The sequence below is a fragment of the Myiozetetes cayanensis genome, unplaced genomic scaffold (genome assembly GCF_022539395.1).
Source record: "Myiozetetes cayanensis isolate MyiCay16 unplaced genomic scaffold, myiCay2020 scf3, whole genome shotgun sequence".
Classification (NCBI taxonomy): Eukaryota; Metazoa; Chordata; class Aves; order Passeriformes; family Tyrannidae; genus Myiozetetes; species Myiozetetes cayanensis.
The window spans coordinates 7,352,351-7,370,587 of record NW_026087521.1 but is presented as its reverse complement, the minus strand read 5'-3'; the positions used below and the strand labels follow the sequence as shown (position 1 = coordinate 7,370,587).

General features: G+C 41.0%; 1 protein-coding gene and 1 long non-coding RNA gene across 3 annotated transcripts in view; one reads left to right on the top strand and one right to left on the bottom strand.

The window, feature by feature from the left end:
* Positions 1-800: 800 nt before the first annotated feature.
* LOC126644992 (uncharacterized) lies at positions 801-13,091 on the bottom strand. The gene is made up of 4 exons (XR_007630054.1): positions 13,057-13,091; positions 12,601-12,772; positions 12,188-12,360; positions 801-2,356 (listed from the first exon to the last, which is right to left on the bottom strand). It is a non-coding gene; the product is annotated as an uncharacterized LOC126644992 (long non-coding RNA).
* A 279-nt stretch (positions 13,092-13,370) lies between these two features.
* Positions 13,371-18,237, top strand: part of GRM3 (glutamate metabotropic receptor 3) — a 104,131-nt gene continuing 99,264 nt past the window's right edge. For both annotated transcript variants that reach the window (XM_050324885.1, XM_050324886.1), the window contains exon 1: positions 13,371-14,047. The gene's annotated coding sequence lies outside the window, so the exon portion shown is untranslated. The remainder of the gene's footprint in view (positions 14,048-18,237) is intronic.

Sequence of the window (18,237 nt, the reverse complement as noted above, 5' to 3'; positions counted from 1 at the left end):
TTCTCAGCTAAGGTAGGGAATGTTTAGCAAACAGATAATTATTTCATTGGTGCCTGTGAGGCTTCCCCAAGAGGTGGGGGCTGGCTTCCTCCATACTGTGCAGCAGCAGGCTCCAGACACATCCAAAATGAGGTTCAATGAGATGAGATTTTAAGAATACCAGAGGAATTTGCATTAGATAACATTTTCATATCTTCAAACCCTTAATTTCTGCTTGCAAATCTCATCCCCAAATCCCCAAAACACCCAAAATTAATTTCGTTTGAATAAGTCAGGGCATTAAAGACTTAAATACTTAGAAGTCTTCTATACTAAAATAACAGGCTGCCCAGGGCAGTGATGGAGTTACTGTCCCTGAAGACATTTAAAAGATGTGTAGATGTGGCACTTGGGGGCACGGTTTAGTGGTGGACTTGGCAATGGTGGGCTAAAGGTTGGACTTGATCTCAGAGGGCTTTTCCAACCTGCATGATTCTGTGATTCTGTGATTCTGTGAAGTGGTAAGTCTTCTCAAAAAGCTGGGCCATTTTACCACATTTCTCATGATAACAACTTGACTTCCACACTAAAAAAGGACAGTAAGTATGAAAGTGGAAGGATTTGTTTAGGGGAGTGTGTGTAAACAAAAATAAATAGGGTAGAATGTGGTCGTGTTGGATCTTAGTTTTTCTAGGTTTGAGACAAGTGTAATTCCAGGGACAAAGAAATAAGTGAAGAATACTTATTTAATAGAAAGTCATCTACTTTTAAAATGAGTTGAGTTTTATTTTGCTGGGTTTATTAGAATTTTATTAGGAGCATCTCAGATGTTTACAGTACCAATATCTGAGAGAAACATACTAGGAAACAGTGCAAGGGAAAGGCTACAGAGTTCATTTTCCATGCAGTCACCTCTACTCTATCCCATTCATATTGTATCACAGATACGTATTTATTTGACATAGTTATCTGACAAAGTTTTAACACTGTAAGAAATAACATAAGCAGAATTTATTCAAAAAACCATGTTTTTACTGTAAGAACGGCTGTTAACAACATTAAAATTTGAACATGAATGTGTCAGTCAGAGCAAAACAGTATACAAAAATATTTGCTGCCATTTCTCCAAGGTTATAAGACAAAAATAAAAAGCATGTTATCTGCAGTTTTATTTCCCATTTCAATGTTATTTCCTCTTCCTTGCTAGAGAAAAGCCTTCAGTCACATGGAAATAAATTTTAGGTTTAGAGTAGGTAAGACTTTATAAACTCTAAAAAGACTTTTTTCTTTTTTCTCATCTCCTTTTTTTAATTAGCCTTACTAGTATATAATTAAATCTTTGCAGGCCAGACTTTTCGACTTCCTGCTGGCACAAAAGGATTAAATACATGAGACTGACTAGGATGCCACTCTATAACTCAAGGTGATCCTGGCATGTCCGTTCCTCTGCTGCCCCAAGGCAAAAAAGCAGTAGGGATTTTCTTTATTCTTTTCTAATCCTCTCGGTTTCAGTAAGTGACAGTGTTAGTAGCACTGCAGAGGAGTGCTGTGGTGTGCCTGCAATGTGGCTGTGTGAGCTGCAGGGTTGGGCACCACAGCGCTGCTGAGGCTCTTTTTAGGGTTCAGACACAGACATCAGTTATAGCATTTACAGAGTTGTTCATCTGGTCAAATGCCCAGGATGCAACTCTATGTGAGATAGCCCCAAAAACTCATTTTACAATTAGCAGAGGGAAACAGGCAGCTTAAAGATATGAGTCATCTAACACCCTACATCTAAAAAGAGTTGTTGAAAATGGGTAAGATCAGTTAAACAGCTTAAAGTAAAACAAAGAGGAGGAAAAAAGTGTTGTTTCTCCCCATTGACTATATAGTGATCCAAAAGTGGCTATTCCACTGTACCCATTTATGCCACAGGTGTTTCACTCTCTAGGGGTCTAATTCTCTGTGCCACAATTCACAACTGATGTGTCAACTGATTTTCAGACATTTTTCCTTCTGTCTCAGTTGCTTGGATCATAATCTATGGCAAATCAAATCTTTCCTTTGCCTGTCTCATCTGCTTCATCAGTAGCAGATGTTTATCTAGACCAGTAGATTCAGGAAGTTAAAAGTTATTTTAACAGTTACCCTTTGAGCATAGGGCTATCTCAAGCACTTAGCAGTGTGTGTTTATATGTTATATGAAGGTAGTTGGTGTTTGTAATAAATCTCCCAGGATTTCTGCAAGCACTTGGTGCTAGTTGTCTTTTTTCTCTAGTTGAATTATGTCGACAAGACCCACTGAGTTGAAACCAGAGGGAAGTATTTTCTCTGCAGATGTCCTCAAACCTTTTTATTCATTAGTATGCACAGGTTTCCTTCATGTCTGCCTAGACTGAAGTAAAGAAAGTTAGTTGTAAGTTATGAAACCACCTAAGCCAACTTCATCTTTCTACTGTAGTGCAAAAAAAGACATATATTGATCAGTCAGGTGTAATAGGTTAGGCATTTCACTTCCCAGCTCCTTTTTTGCTCCCATAAAAGCAATTCAGGAAATATGAAACAGAGAGAAGGAAAAAGGGGTGTTTTACTGCTGGGGTAATATCTCTGACTCTCTTAATGTTGAGGAGTATGACCAGAAAGGTGAGGGAGCCAGAAATGAAATTGCCAGTCCAAGGAATGAGAATTCTTTTGAGTAGTGTCAGCAAAGTATTTCCCATTTACTTCTTTGCAAGACTTTCTACAGTAAGCATTGACAGCTGGGCAAGAATTGATGAAGTAAACCTGTGTTCCTGGACTGATGGAAGAGGTAGCTGGAAGTGTACTTTGAGATTCCATTAAATTAAACTTAAGGGTCCTGGCATCTACCTCAAACTTGTACAAGACACTTCAGATGCCATTCAAATAGCCACAAATATCCATGCCTTCACTAATAGTTGGAAATTTCATCCTTAATATAACTTATTTACATTATTCCCTTTTCTGCAGTCAACTACCTATTGGTCTTAGAGATAGGATTTAGGCAATTGCTTTATGATCTATAAATCTTCAGTGTCATACATTAAATGGAAATGAATTTTGAGGCTAAATGTGAAAAAAAAAAGCATAACTACAAAGGCAATTTTTTTCCCTCTACTACATCAGAAGAAAGCTGGCAGAGTTAGAGGGTCAATAAATAGTCCAGGTATAGTAGAAGCACTGAAGGATGTTAAGGCTATAACAAAAAACACAAATAATCTTTACACATCAGTGTTCACCCTAGCTTTTCTTTACAGGTGACAATTCTGAGGATCTGTCTCAAATCCAGTTGTCAAAAGCAAAGATATATAAAATAAAATAATAAAATCAACAACAAAAAAATTTATAGACCAAGTGATAAAAGGATTCAGAAACTGCTGATCTACTACCTTTTATCTGTAACCTGTTTCTTAATTCAGCCCTGTTACCAAGGGAGTAGAATAAGTCAAGTGTTTGAAAACGTTTTGGGGGTGATGAATAAATCTGTCACACCAGAAAATTGCTAAGAAAACTAGCAAGGAATAGCCTTAACTAGTGTATGGAAAATCTATTGGGAATATGTTCTTGATATGGAGAAAGCTGTGCTGCACATGGCTGTAGGAGCACTTTGGAGCCCTTAAGCAATCAGATCCAGGTGACCTGTATTTGGATCTTTGCAACATTTCTGACAAGTATCCTCATAAAAGAGTCTCAAGGAAACTTAGCAAGGACGAGAGCAGGTAGAAGGTGCCTGAATATAAGGAAGCAAAGGGTAGGGATTCACGTTCAGTTTTCATTATGAGGGAAAAGGCCCCCCAGTGAGTTTCCCAGTGTCTGTTCTGGGACTGATACCGATTAACATAGTCTAGAAAGACTGGAAAATGATTGACTAATGAGATATGAGACTGTTACTTACATGGAGAGATATTCAGAGTAGTAAAAAGTCAAACTAGCAGCTACAAGGCACAAAAGGATCTCACAATATCGACTGACTGGACAATAAAATAGCAGATTAAAGTGACTGTTGATGAATGTGAAAAACTGCAGATGAGACACAAAATAACTTGAGCTCTGTGTATGATACAATTGATTCTAAATTAAATATTACTCCTTATGCTAGTTTCTCTGAAAATGCCAGCTCAGCTGTCAGAATGACAAAGAAAATGTTAGAATTTTTCAGGAAGGAAGAGGAAAAAAAAATTAAAAGCAATATCCTCATTATGATATAATAGGTATTTCTCCCACACCTTGAGGAGTCATGGTGCTGTGCTGATCTGAGAAAAAGGACTGTGAAGCTAGAAAAAGAATTCAGAAGGACAAAAATGTGGTCAGAAGCAAATCATGGGAAAAGAAAACTGAATAGCCTGGAATTTTTCATCTTTTATGCAGGGGAGGGATAAGACAAATGTCTAAAGCCATGAATAATGTGAAGAGGATGAAGAAGGAAAAAGTATTCGTGGTTGCCCAGAACACAGTAGATCAGGGTTCTTGCTGAGACAGGTTTAAAATGAAAAAAAAAAAAAAAATTGGAAGTGCTTTTCACACACTACCTATTTTGGTGAGGGAAATCCCCACAGCAGGGTTTTGTAAAGGCAAATAGAATAATGGGATCAAAAGAAGATTAAAGTCCCTAAAGCACAGGTTGCCGGAAGCAGTAAGTGGTATATCAAGAGAAAAATGTCCTACTTTGTCCAGTCTCCAAGTTTTTCTAAGCATATGTTACTGACCAGGATTAGACAGAAAATACTGTCCTGAATGGACATTTGATGTGATCACAAAGCACTGTTCTTAGGAAGCCGTTTCTGTACCCAGGCCAGGATCTGATAGCTGTCACCACGTGAGATGCTTCTTCCATACCATAAGAGAGCCACCAGGGCACAGTCCATCTGGGATCTCTGCTTGGAGGATCTTTTTCTTTTCTTTTCTTTTCTTTTCTTTTCTTTTCTTTTCTTTTCTTTTCTTTTCTTTTCTTTTCTTTTCTTTTCTTTTCTTTTCTTTTCTTTTCTTTTCTTTTCTTTTCTTTTCTTTTCTTTTCTTTTCTTTTCTTTTCTTTTCTTTTCTTTCTTTTCTTTTCTTTTCTTTTCTTTTCTTTTCTTTTCTTTTCTTTTCTTTTCTTTTCTTTTCTTTTCTTTTCTTTTCTTTTCTTTTCTTTTCTTTTTCTTTTTTCTTTTCTTTTCTTTTCTTTTCTTTTCTTTTCTTTTCTTTTCTTTTCTTTTCTTTTCTTTTCTTTTCTTTTCTTTTCTTTTCTTTTCTTTTCTTTTCTTTTTCTTTTCTTTTCTTTTCTTTTCTTTTCTTTCTTTTTCTTTTCTTTTCTTTTCTTTTCTTTTCTTTTCTTTTCTTTTCTTTTCTTTTCTTTTCTTTTCTTTTCTTTTCTTTTCTTTTCTTTTCTTTCTTTTTTCTTTTCTTTTCTTTTCTTTTCTTTTCTTTTCTTTTCTTTTCTTTTCTTTTCTTTTCTTTTCTTTTCTTTTCTTTTCTTTTCTTTTCTTTTCTTTTCTTTTCTTTTCTTTTCTTTTCTTTTCTTTTCTTTTCTTTTCTTTTCTTTTCTTTTCTTTTCTTTTTTTCTTTTCTTTTCTTTTTTCTTTTCTTTTCTTTTTTCTTTTCTTTTGTTTTCCTTTTCTTTTCCTTTTCTTTTCTTTCCCTTTCCTCTCCCCTAATCTTCTCAAATCTCCTCGAATCTCCTCTCCTTTTTTATTTTCTCTTCTTTTCTTTTCCAAAAGCCTTTCATCACAGTAAGCCAAAATCCAGACCTTTTAGAAGTAAAGCCCAGTAGTAACACTAGGGCATACTGCAGTGAGAGGGTTTGATGTTGGTTGCCTTTTATTATTTGGAAAATTAAGAGGATTTCACCTTCATTAAGACTTGGCATGGAAAATTAGGATGTGTAAACAGCTGTTGTGTATCCACAGTCCAACTGTCTGGTACTGATGCACATCGTGAGCCTTATGGCTACATAAGAGCCAACAATGGCAAGTCCCTCCAACAGGAAGACTGAGCAAAGTCCCCCATCTCTATCAAATATCTGCAGGGCATCTCAGCCTCCCCTTATTTGGGAAGGAGGAAGAAAGACCCACAGATGTATGTCCTTACAAAGTTTGAAAATAACACATATTTGGTAAAGCCCCTATAAGAGACAGATACAAATAAAAGAACAAGACACTTGATCCCCTACCATGTCACAGGACTCATGAAATTAGCTTGGCAGACAGAAGGTGTCAGTAATCTTTGGATAATGTGTCACCATTACCTCAGTAATGTTAATTGGTATTCTAAACCAAAGTATCTTTTATTTAATACCGAGTTATTGTTAGAACTCAGGGATTAATATCAAACAGTAGTCTAACTACGGAGCATTTCCCGTCATGAAGCCCAGATTATGATGGCTTGCACCTTTGCCAAAATTTAGTTGTTGACGTGGACTTTTCCATGTTAATTCTCTGCCTCTGTGCAGAATTTCACATAAAAAATTTAGTCAAGAATGAGTCTAAGAAAACATTGTTCTCCCAGTCAAACTCTAGGACCTGATAAAACCCAGCAACTGGGACCACAAACTTAAAATCTGGTGAGCAGTAGCCATTCTCTCAAGGTATAATGTAAACTATACTGAAAATGTATAGCTCCTAAATGTGAAAAAATCAGGCAGTCTGCGGTCACACTTTCAGGTCTTAATGCCTGTGTCCTGTCTGTGAAATGGAAAGCCAGAATACCGGCCATTACCTCAGGAATGGAGTAAAACTAAATGAAAAAAAAAGTTGGTAAGACACTTAAATGTTTTTCTGAAAAGAAATGGACCCTCTAAGGCAGGCTAGGAGGAGTGCATAGTATACAAGGTGCAAGGCAGACTCAACGAGTAGTGCAGGGAAATCAAATTATCGACAACGCCCTATTTCTTAAAGGTGCTGAATGTGTCAGGATTTTCTGAAAGAGAAGAAAAGACGGTGTTAAACCAGTTAAAGAGTGTACACACATGCACAAGGGAGCTGAATTAAGATTCCACTATCAATGCTAGTTCTCACTGCTTTGAAACTTCAAGTTATTCTCTTAACTACATATGCTGGTGTGCAATTTAAATAGAACCAGCTGAAGAAAATCATACAGTTCTCTCAATTCACCTGTATTTCCTGGACTTTCTTAAATTAGAGAGGACAATAGCATTCTGGGGAAAAAAAAAAAAAAAAAAAGAAGAAAAAAGTGATATTCAATAAAGGGCTTTTAAACAGACCAAGTGCTATTTTTGTCACTATGGACTCAATTATATTTTGTGCTAGTAGTAGTTTTCCAAGAACAGGTATGTCGTCCTTTGTGGAAAATGGTCTGTCTTTGTTAAGGGGAAGTCGAAATCCTTAGCTTGGGACTGATTTGGGTCTCTTGCTTTTTTGTTCCAGTCTCATTTCCAAGAACTTCATTCCTTTTATTTCAGCTTTCTAATTCTGGACTCACTATTACTTCCAGGGGTGCTAATAAAATTAAATGGCAGAGAAAAAGAAAAAAAAAAAAAAAAAAACCCAACAACAAAATCCAAAACACCACCAACAAAAATCCAAGCCAAGATAAAATCTAGAGTCTATTTCAGAAAACAAATACAATAAACTTCCTGTTTATAAATTTATCCATTCATTTTTAACTAGTGGCAAAGCAGAATCTCAGCAGGACATTTAGAAAGTAGTATATCCAGATGGATTCTCAGTGTGAAAGATTTCTGAAATACACTCACTGATATAATAAAACCAGGGTTTTCAGGCTTCCAAAGCAGTGGCATAGAGGCTGTGAGTAAATTTATTTCACAGGAAGCCTGTATCTTGAGCTAATGGGAAAATGTAGGTCTTTTACGTTGCTCTGTATGTGGTAGGTCATAGATATGATAGGATTATAAAGGAAATGGATCTGTGTGCCACAGCCTCTGACAGCCCTGTGCTACATTTCTTGGCCCGTGCCCTAATTCAGAGTCCCAAGCAATCCCCCTTGAGCTAGTCAAGATTTAAGTGGTTCACAGCTTGATTGTGTTGCATCACCTCCCCAGGGGCAAGGCAAACTTGTCAATAACTCCTAAGCACCTTAAACAAAATATGTAAATGCAGTAATTCCTACAGAGAAGAGTGATGGGGGAAGGGAAAGTGTTTCGAAAGAGAAGAAACGTTGTTAGGGGATTTTCAGGGAGGAGGGAGGTGCAGTTTGAAGAGGCCAGACTGCTAGAAGCTCAAATACTAATAAAGAGAATAATAATGCACAGAAACATAAAGGTGACTTAAGTCAAAAGCAAAATGTGTAGGTGATTCTGATATTTGGTATCCAATTATTCACACTGTAAGAAAAAAATATAACAGCCAGGATTTTGTAGAATGGGGTCATCTGCTCGTATCAATTTAAAGATGGCAGAGACTGAAATGTGCTACTGTGTCATGCCCTGTTCCCTCATGAGGAAGACTCCTGTGCCTCCTGGGAAAGGTTAGAGTCCCCTAAAAGAAAATATAACCTCCTATATCAGAGACTTGGGAAGTATAGAGTGAGAAGATGCAGATTAGTGGTGGATCTTGGACCCAGCGTCACGAGCAATGGAAACTGGAGGTGATTTAAGGAGCCCTGCATGTATCAGGCATACATCAGGCAGAGCCTGTGATATGCTCATCCCTGCACCTGCACAAACCGCAGTAGGACTTTGGTTAGTGAGAGTTTGATGAGTGCAAGTGGAGTGTGTATACTTGTATATCTTTCAGGGACCTGGACAGATCCCTGCTGCTCATGGTTTTTTATGAAGAAGCCGCGTTTGGACAACATCTGGATGTCATATGTGTCCCCAGCAGTATGTTGGGAAACCTGAACTCTGAGAAGGGAGCAGAGGTGGAAAGAGGGCAGCTGGTTCCCAGAGTGAAGTCAGACCTTTTCGCCTGTTGTAGCTGATGAACAACAGCTGCTGGGTTTTTTCTGTAAAAAGAGGTTTCTTTGCTGAGAAGAGGCAAGGAGACCTTGGGGTTAACTGGAGACATGGCCAACAGGCATGAGCAGGCAGCCAACTGTCTAAAGAGTGAAAAGGAAGAAGGTGAAAAAGGCCAAGGGAAACTGAAGGAAACTGGAAAGTTGGCTGGAGGGAAGCTGAGAAGAAGAGGTAGGTAAAGACACTGATGGTCATGGGAGGTGGAGGCAGAAGGAAGGATGCTGCTGCATGTGCCCAGACCATGTTGAATTCTGTCTTTCTTCCAGACCATACCACATGAAACCAAGTTTTTGTTGTGTTTAGCCTTAGAGTTGCCAGTTTAGCCTTGTAGTCAGAGTTGCTAGTGTCCCTGTGCATGAGAAAGGCTCAGAATGTACAAAAAAAGCCTGAGTATGTCATGGCATATTTCATGTTGGTGCTAGGCCAGTATCCCTTCAGTCAGCTGAAAAAGCCATCACAGGACATCTGACAGAAAATAACAATGTCACTGAAGGCCCAAGGGGTGCCACATGACTCAGCCATAAGAGGATCAGCATTGTTAGTGTACATGGGGACTTTTTCACTCTGCGTATTGACCTAAAATCGCTTCAAAACCACTTAACAATAAGAAAAGAAGACATTCCATTTTGATGCTGAGCTTCATGGTGAAGTTAATCAGCCATCAGTATTGTTAAGAGAAAAGAAAGTGTGTATATTTGTTACACCTTCTGTCCCTTCCCCAGCTGAGGAGGGGAGCAGTAGAGGGGTTTTGGTTGGTGTCCAACCAGGGCCAACCCACCATAAGAGCGCACAGTTTTCCATAGCAATCCATGAGGTCCTTGAGTATGACAGAGCAACACCCCTTACACTCTTCATAGTGTGGATCTTCCCTAGGAACCACTATGTTGCTCTGAAAGCTGTGTGCCATTGTTCTGTTCCTTTGGGGTATGTCAGTGTCACCTGCAATCGGCAGGTAGGGATGAGCCAGACAATGTGGGGTTTTGTAGATCTCCACATCAGCCACTATGAACCTTTTGTCTTTGCGTCTCCAAAGACAGAGAATGACCTGGCCATAGGGTTATGGAGACACATCTACACCCCTGTGACTACTCAAAAATGGGAAATTAGCTCTGTTCCATCCAACTGGTGTTTTGCACCCTGAGATTGGCAGACTTCTAGGAGATTACATCTCTAGGGTGAGACATGCCAGGACTGCTTCTGGAGTGATGACCGTAACTGCTAGCTCAGGGAAACTGTTGTAGAATTGAATCATTCCCACTCACAGAGGAAGAAGCTGCAGAGCTGCTGGAAATCAGGTAGCAGGGAGTAATTTGCTAGAAAAAAAATCATTGATCCATGGCCCTATTCCTGTCCATTTCTGTAAGGTCCTCAGGAAAGGAGGAAAGACCATAAACCTCATGAATTATTCAGTTAGGTTGGGCCCAATCCATAGATCACTCACTGGCTGTACATGCACATTTGCAATTTTTCTAAAGCATCGCTTTAGGCTTTAATCAGCAAATGAGTGTGTCCCAAAACAGCTGCTTATAGCAAGTCAGTTGTGTTTTGCTGGAACAGTATCTTGCCATCAAATGTAAGATTGGAAAGTTCCCATGTGTACAGTCTTGAAGTTCATGCTAAAATTCCGTGTAAGGAAAAAATACACATTTGTTTACTTGTGGTCGTAAACTTCCTAATTAATCACATTCATGAATTTTATAAAAACAAATTCTTCAGCTCATCAAAGCTTTCTACGAACTCCATTTGGTGTTATGTGGGAACTCAATTTGAAAGGAATCAATCTCTTGACTAGCTACAACTATTATTTAGCTAATAGATAATTCACAAAGGAAAAATATTCCTATTTCAAAAACTTTCAATGCTGCTTTACCATCTTTGTGTCACAGGCAGAAAATAAATAAATACATTTTGTATTTAAAACTCCTTATTTGGATCCAGGCCAAAGACACTGAGGGTTGTCCCCTGGCAGAACTTACACAGTCTGATTGCTGTGCCTAACCCAGGGTACATCCACAGTCAAGTGTAGTGTGAGGTGCTGGATTGAGCCTCAAGTGAATGATTTCCCTAGTAGCACCCAAACACAGCTTAGCACGAGGCTCCATTGAGACATTTGGGTTGCCCTGCATTGTAACGCTGTGTAAGTCTCCACATCGTGCTCAGTACACGACTGCATCTTCTGCCCTGGCAGAAAGTGGGAACAAAATCCTTGTGACTTTGCTTACAGCTTGTTTGCCTGTCCAGGCATATTTTCCTGCTCCTCATGAGCCATGAATCAGGTGTAAATGCAAGTTAATTAATGGCCAGTCTTCGTGAGCGAAGATCCGGGGAAGGTCTTTCCACCTTCCAGCCTGCGCATTGGATTTTTTAGGTGAGACACAGTGTGCGTGGAACTGAGCCCACCCTTTAATCCTAAGGTTCATCTGCCGGGGCCAAGCGAGCTTGGACAGTGGCAGTGAGGTCCTTAGGACGTAGGTGGGTTGCCTTTAAGGGCTAACGAGCTCCATCTGCCCGGGAGTGGCCCTGACCGGGAATCGAACCCGGGTCTCCGCGGTGATAGCGCGGTGCCTTTACCACTAGACCACCAGGGGCTCTATCAGACACTGCACAGCAGCAGGCATGGAAAGAGAGTATCATCAGTACCAAGGATGCTTTCTTGAAGCAAAGACATGAATGACTCGGTCACCTCCTTGCCTCTAAGTGACCTGCAGCAAATAATACAATACATCTCAGCCAAATTCCACTTGGTGCCTGTGGTGGCCAATTTCATACACAGTGGGTTTTATATCCTACCCAATGAAAAAGTTACTTTCATACTCACTTTGAGCTATGATTGCTATGTACAAAGCAATGCAGAATCAGATTCTTCTTTCCACTAGCCTTTCCTGGCAATCAGCCTGCAAGACTGTCCAAATAATTATATTCCAGCCTATTTGTCAAATTGTGCTATGATTTGAAAGACATGGGAGTGATTTCTATTCATTCCTTTTTACCCTCATGTTAATGTAATGTCCCATGTACATTTTATTCAAATTTACATTAAGGTGAAAAGTGAGAGAAACGGATCTCTTTCATTTTGCTCCCTGTTTAACTTTAGCTCCTAATGACACAGTTTAACATGCACATCTGAGCAAATGTCCTTGGCTTACAAGAAAGAAAAAACTCATCCAATTAGCCAAGTAGCTCAAATGTAATTGTTAGGTCACAAAAGTAAACAGATGTTAAATAACTTAACATAAAATATTACAAAGCAGAAACAGATTATTTTGGTTTATTTCCTTTTACTTTGGCTTAATTCCTTACCAGAGCCTTGGCTGGTGAAACAATAGTGGCCCCACGTGAGCTGCTGGATTGCAGCTCCTGACTGCAGTGTCTCTTTCCTCGCTTTACCAGAGCACTGACGGGGAGCTGCCTGGGGTCAAGTCCAAAGGTGGGGGGAAGGATTCAGTGAGAAGTGGACGACGGCCTTCTCCCTGCTGAAGATTGGGAAATTCACAGTGCCCCAGCTGGAGCTCTGGTGTAAAGGTATTGGGATTTTACACGCACCCTCTCCATACTATACTCAACTAGCAGGAAGCAGCTGCTCACTGTCCCCCCATAGCAGAGAATGAGCAATGAAGCCACACATAATACCAGTAGCCCCATGCAGCACAGCTTAAACTCACCCCCTCTGAATTCGACACATCCATCCTCACTGACTGTTACATCTCACTCACCTCACTGTGTTTAATTCTCTCTTTAGGACCACAACCTTCTGTTAACACTCCAGGTGATGTAAACCTTTGGTTTTCAAGCATTTGTAACCCAAAAAGTAGCTTTCTTTTCCTTTTGCATCCAGCTTTGCTGCACTCTAGAGTGTTCTTTTCTCAGAAACTAATTTTCTTCTTTCTTCTTGTATAGGAGAGTTAGAATATAGAGAGATAATGTAGAGATTATAGATAATACATATACATCTATTTGTGTATACAAATACATATTTGTTTATACATATATGCATATATTTGTACATTTTCTATCTATTTATCTATCCATCCATCCATCCATCCACACGTACGTAGGCACATACATAGACAAATACATTCTTTTTCTAGGAGATGTAAAGCAGAAACAAATTGATCAAGCCAGCTGGAAGGGAGACAGCAGGAGGAAGGTGATACAACGCCCTGAACTACCTCGGCTCTCCCGGCTGCTCCGTGTTCCCCTTGCCCGCTCCCGGCTTTTTGAGGATGCGACAAGTCGCAGTGCCGGGGCGCAGCATCCTCGGAGGGGCGTGTGTGTGTGTTCCCCCCTCCTCCAACACACCGCGGCCTCGTCCAATCAGGGCGCTGGGGGAGGGATGCTCGGGGCAGGGATGCAGGGTTGCCAGGCGACAGCAGCGTCCCCGTGTCCCGTCCCCCCTCATCACCCGTGTCCTCCCCCCGGGACCGGGCTGCGCTCCTGCCCGCGCTGCCGGCGCAGTTAAACAGCCGCGGGGAGCCCCGCAGCATGGAGCTCTCCTCCCTCCGAGGGCTCCTGCCACAGCCCCGCTCCCGGCCGTGCCAGGAGCGATAGGCAGCTCCAGAGTGAGAACTAGGAGCGCAGTCAATTAATAAATGGTAGGGATAAGGCGCAGCCGGCCCCTCCGCGCAACCTAGTGCCGGGGGAGGCGGTCTGCGAACGCCAGCCAGCTCCCACTCCCTGCCTTTGTAACTCTAGGTCGCCTCCTAATTTAAAGCTTTGCACCAATCCCCTTTGCCCGGAAAGGAGAGGAAATCTAGAAAGATGCCAGGCTGCGAAAAGGGACCCCAATTCACAGCGCCGGTCCCAGGCGCTGCCTGGCCAAGCAGAGTCAAAGTTGGTCAGAGAAACGGGAAGCGGGTGCTCCAGAGGAGAGGAGAAAGGAAGGGGATCATTGCTTGGTGATCGCAACCTCTCCGTCCCGTTGCCCCCCCCTCTTCTTCTCCTTCCCTCACAACCTTATCTCTGACCGCTTAGGAGGCCTTGATGAGTTTCCATCGGGATCCGATCCAAGGTGGGGGGGAGAAAGGGTGATTGTTCCCAGAGGAAGTAGCTCACACAAGTTTGGGGTGAGATTCCCCGGTGGATCTTTAACGAGCACATCGGGAGGCACGCGATGCCCAGGAGCAGCTGGAGACCCTCGCCAGGACCTACCCTCATTGCACGGTAAGGAGCTGGGCACCGGTATCCCGCGTCCTGGTCCCTGCATTCCACATCCCGATCTCTGCATCCTGCGTCTCAGATTCGTGCATCCCGGTCCTCACATCCCCATATCCCGCATCCCAGTCCTTTCATACCAGTCCTTCTATCCCACACCCTGCAGCCTTGATCCCTGCATCCCGGGTCCCTGCAACCCACTTCCCGCCCCATCCTGCCCTCCGGACTGGATGCAGCCGCTGCCCGGGGGGTTGCGGGTTGTGCAGCCGGGAAAAAGTTTAGAGTGGTGGATTGCGAAGAGGTTTACTGGCCGGATTCGGGGGCCAGGAGAAACGGGGAAGGGTGGAGTGGGAGGGGGCAAGGGCTTTCACACCTGCAGAGAACGGGTAGGGTGCAGGGGGATCCCTGTAGTCCACAGCTGAGGGGGCATGGAGGGGAGGCAGGGGGTGTGAAGAAAGGAGCTATGTCCGGATGCTGCCCAAAGGTTTCTTCTCCCTCAGGGTTTGGGGGGGAAGTGGCAAGATCTTAAGCTTGCCATCCTATACCCTTCCTTAAGCTGGGGTGGAAAGTGCCAAGCCAGCAGCTGGGAGATCCGTGCTGGGTGCCCAGCTCATCTCCCTGAATCTGCTGTTGGGGGAGAGAGAGAGAGGTGGGGAACGTTAAAGAAATTGGAAGTGCTTTGTTCCTCTGGGAATATCTCCCCTGCAGGGACCTGGCTCACCCCAGGATCCTAAAACTGGAATGCTTCAAAAAGGAAGGAAAAATTAGCAGGGATGATGGAGCCAGTGTAAACTCTCCCTCACACACATGCCTGTATATCTGTCTGTCCATGTGAGTATGCAGCCAGCTGTGTAGGTATATGTGTGTGCTTATGGGAGCTGTCTGTGCCTGTGCATGTGCCTTGCCTATGTCCCTGTGTCTTTGGGTGTGTAGGTGTGTATATCCATGCTTAATGTGTTTGCTTGGATGCATATGGATGTATGGTATGTACAGATTCATAGAAATGTTCTTCTATTCCTAGACGGTGTTCATCTAACCCTCTGTAGACCCAGAGGTGTGTGGGTACTTACCTTCCATCCCTCTGTGTGCCAGGCACACATCTCTGCCAAAATACACATGTGGGTGTGAGAAAGTATATTTCTATGCCAGTGTATAGGTAGGATTTGGGGGAAGGGTGTAATTTTGGGGGCTTTATCCTCCCAGGTTATTGTAGTGCTTCAGTATTTCAGTGGATCATTTTATATATCCATCCCTGTATTTCAGTAATCTTGATAAAAGCCAAGCAATTCTTGAAAAACTAGGCGTCTCACCAATACTGCACCGAACTGAACTAAGGGTTTGCTGGTAGTTTGAGTTCCTTGGCTTTTTCTCAGTTTATGCCACCTGCTGAAGATTATTTTAGGTTGTTTTTGTTTGTTTGTTTGTTTTTAATAATTAATTAAATCAGCTTAAAAAAATCTTGAATGGAAAACTGTGAAACAGAACAGCCTGGGACACAGAATTGTACCTATTTCAGCTTGCATAAGTATATGTCTCACGTTGATTAAATATGCATGAAAAAAATTTGAAAAGCACAGGACCCACCTGATCCAATACACATTTTAGGAAAATTACTTTTTTAATTTTCTTCAAATGCACCTAAATCATGATGACTTCTGCTCTTATTTATGTTGATAAATGTATTACAACAAAATGTAGCTCCTCAGTTATATTGGGGAAAAATACATACTAAGCTACTTTTATTCACAATTAAGGTTATATTGGGGAAAATTGCACATCAACTACTTATATTCACAATTAAGGTAATAGAAAAATTGTACTTTTGTGATGTTCATCCTCTGAGTGAAATCAGTAACAATTCATGCAAATCCTTCTTAATGAACTGATTATGAAGGTTAATTTGTGCTTCACTAGAATATTTCATACTTTCTGTGGCTTTTTTCTTGTTTGGTTGGGTTTGGGTTTTGTGTTTTTTTAAGAATGATGCTGTCCACCGCTACTCTCAATATTTCTAGAGCCCTGCATTATATATCAAAAATAAAACACACTTCAAAATAGAAAATCCACCAATTGTTTTACTGCTCTATAACTTAAAAACAAGCACTGGCATTGGTATCAACTGCAGTAAAACTAGACTTTCATCCTGGAGCCAAGATGCTTTTCTAATCACTCTTGATGTTTGCCTGGGTTACTTGTGCTGATGACCTACTTATAAGCTTCTACAAATAAGGGAATAAAGTTTTTTTAGGCAAATGTTGACACCTTGTCTAGGAGTAAGATTCTAATTTTATCATTGAAAGAGTGGATCTAAAGCAAGATGCAGGGGTAAAGTATCTTCTTGGATTCACATAATGTTTTTATAGTTAAATAAATGTGACAAAGCAAAGTACTAAATCAGACTGGAAAGACAAAATAAAAGAAATACATTGCAAACAATGCTATCATTCAGTTCAGTGGTCTGTGTTACATAAGTGGAGCTGAATTTGGAAATGAAGACAGTGTAGGGAGACATACTGGCATTTAAAGAAAGAGCTATTTGGATGCTTGTGTGAACACAACCCACCTATGGAAGTGTCCTACAGAATATACATTGTGGTGTAGGTCACAGAGTCCAATTTAGAATCCTATAAGACATGAATGACCTGGTTCTAATGTTGTTTATGCTGAGTCAAACTGCAATTTTACCTTTAAATATAGTGGGCCAGATTCTCTATTTGTCTACAAGAATTTAGTAGGATCACATGAAGTGTGCATCCACCAAGAGCCTGGTTTAGCAGAGTGATTGGAGAATACAACCTAAAACTTTCACAGGGCATGAGATCCTGTCTATGAGGCTGTTAAACTTGCCAACAGCATCCTGCTGAAGGGAGTTCATTCTCCTATCAGTTTTTAAAAGCTGTTTCTAAAGCCCTATAAAATGTTTATCGGGATTTCTGCTCCTCATTTGCTCCAACTTTTTGTACTACAGTTATTGATTAGGTGGTATGAATTTTTGTCATTGATAAAATCACTCTCAGGTTGCCACAGAACAACACCAAGGTGTTTGACACACTCCAGGATCAGACAGGATTACTGTTTGTGTGGGAATGTGTATAACTGTGGTAAGCTACATGAGCTCTTGTGAAGATCATGTAATATTGACTGTTGGTGGTGGAGGGAGGTGTTCTGCTTATTGATATAAAACTACGAGCTGGTTTAAAGCTTAATCAAAAATGTAGTCCAGGTCAGAGAGTTAAAGAGAAGATTGTCCTCTTGCTCTCTACTAGTGTGGAGAATAAGGCTGTGTTTTAACCCCTGAGTGGGTTGGGTTGCATTTGCAATAGAGGGGTACTCCCAGGCACCGAGAAGGGGTAACCAAAGGGATAATCAGCCACCCTGTCCCTGCAGCCAGTGCTGAATGCCTAGAGCTCAACTGCAGTGGACCTGGGATCCAAAAGCGGCAGGAAAGGAGTGTAGTATCCTTTGGCTGGTACCATCTTCCTAAGTCTCTGCTTCTGACTGTTTCTTGCTATGAACTTAGCAAGACAACTTCTACGGTAGTAATCCAGGCCTAAACTGGCAGAAAAATCTAGGGAACATTTCATTTTACAAAAATACATATTGGCTGAAAATCCTGAGTTTAATTTACTAGTAGGAACAAAATGACAAAAAAATAAGAATTCCTCCTAGGCACAATGATGCTTGGGAACAGCCTCAGTGCAGTTGTCAGGTATTTCCACTGAGACAAAACCACAGTTCATTGTTAGAAGTGTTTTAACTATTGCAGATTAATGCAATTGCCTCTTTCTTCAGGTAAGCCCAGAATCCACTGTGCAATCTAAATAGATTGCTTGGTTTATCTACTGTCTTATGAGGTTTTCAGACATTTTGTTTCAGGGATGTGCAGATTTTCAAAAATACTACAAGAAATATACTGTCTTGTTTCCAGCCTTTTCAAAGTAATGAAGCAAATTTTCATGAGGGTTAAATTGCTGTGAACCTATTAAAGTCAAAAAGAAGAGAATTTACTAGAGCAACAGCAAATTACACCCCCCAAAAAATAGGCTATAGAAGTATATTGCTTTTATCTCATATTCATCTTCTCACATATAAAATTATGTTTTTGGAATTATTATCATGCTTTCATTTTCATAGCCATGCTGAGATTATGGGAGCATTTATGTAGTCAGCAATTGTACTGCTTGTATAGGAACATGTGG